Below are 1,695 nucleotides of genomic sequence, written 5' to 3' on the forward strand. Positions count from 1 at the left end.
AATTTACTATTTTAATTTGATTATGTTGTTCAGGAAAAAAAAAAAAAAAAAAAAAAGCCCTTACTGAACTTCGTCTTTCTGGTTTGGAACAGTATCTCCGGAGGGGGTGACTGTAGAGCCGTTACTCCTGTGCTCCTGGCAGGCCTGCAGAAGATCACACCAGATGCCAAGGTAAGACGGCTCTGATTTTCCATCTGACACCCTCTGCCTCCATGAGCAGTGCTGAAAGTGAAGAGAAATAGGTCCTCTGACCAAGTGAGAGCTTTACTAACTAGTAAATTTACARTCCCCTGATACTAAGATGCCTGATGTCCACCATGCAAACACCACTTTTGAAAGTGGACCATTAGTGTGCGATTAATTTATCCACRGCTCTGAAAGAGCAACAAATCAGAGCAAAGTGAGTTAAACATTTCGGTGACACGCATAGCACTGAAAATAGTTTCCTACAACATTTGAAATACCTACAGTAGAAGCAGAACAGTGGCATAAACTATCRTTAGCAAACTCTGGAAAGGGCCTTCATAATTACGTAACTGTGTTTTGGTAAGGTGTAGCGATGCTGCTTCAGGTTGCTCAGAATGAGACGGTAAGAAACGGAATGACATGATGCTAGTGCTTAATGTGCTGGGGCTTTTTCTTGGACCTCTTCCAATGTAGCACTAGCCCAGTTTGACGGTGAGGGGAACTAACAAATGTACAGCCTGAGGTGATGTGGTTACTGCTCAATCCCTTCTGGGATGCAGCAGGATTTCAGAGAGCTGCTGTGATTGTCATGCTATTTATCCATAAACTGTGACTTCATGATGGGATATTTATTCACAGGGTAGTAAAGTTGTAAGTAGAAAGTAACAATGGAATGAATTGCTGCTCAGTTCATTAGTATTATAATGTTCAAAAATATTTAAAGGAAGGTTCAGCACTGACTGCAGGATTTAGTTATCAACAAGTCAGTTCATTCCCAAATGCCTCTGACATCTCTTTTGAGTTGCTTTTGTCCAGCTGCTTCATACATACCCAACTTGAACACCCAGCAATAAAAGCAAAACTCAGTGAATTAGCAGTGTGCTCCTGGGACTCACCTCTTCATCTTGTTTGTGTAAAGGGATCTTCTAAGGGCATGCAGCTGGGGGAAAAGGCCAAAGTAGGTAAGGGAGGATATGGAATACCTTTTACTAAAGCCGRGAAAATCATTGCTGGTGAGCCATGCAAGACATTGTTTCCTTTTGTAAATTGGTTTTGGGACACTTAAAAGATAATTTATTTTCAGCTGTGCAGTAAGGGCTTTATCATCCGTATCCAGTTACGATTCAATGACAGCTTAACTCTGCAATTGCTAGGACTTCTGAGTATGTAAAGTTAAGCCAGGTACTCATTTACTKGATTGATTTTCCCTGCATTGGAGACGACCCAAGCCATCTGACCRTTGGAACTGTACATAGGAAGGGGCCTGGGTTTTGTTTGTGGTGGGTTAGGAAGCACAGAAGTGTGTGTTATCAAGTCATGGGGCTGCTGAGTATTGCACTGGGATGCTTGAAGAAGAATGTGGAATTATGAAAAGATAGTGGAATTAGAGTATTTAAGACTTTCAACCAGCCAGGCCTGGTCTCTGAGACTTCTTTGGAAATGTGATTTGTCTGTGGCATTCATGGCTGAAGGCAGCAAYTGGAGCGTGGCCGAGCTGAGTCAATTTGG

This window comes from Rhea americana, unplaced genomic scaffold (assembly GCF_003343005.1).
Source record: "Rhea americana isolate MKP2758 unplaced genomic scaffold, rheAme1 scaffold_86, whole genome shotgun sequence".
Lineage (NCBI taxonomy): Eukaryota > Metazoa > Chordata > Aves > Rheiformes > Rheidae > Rhea > Rhea americana.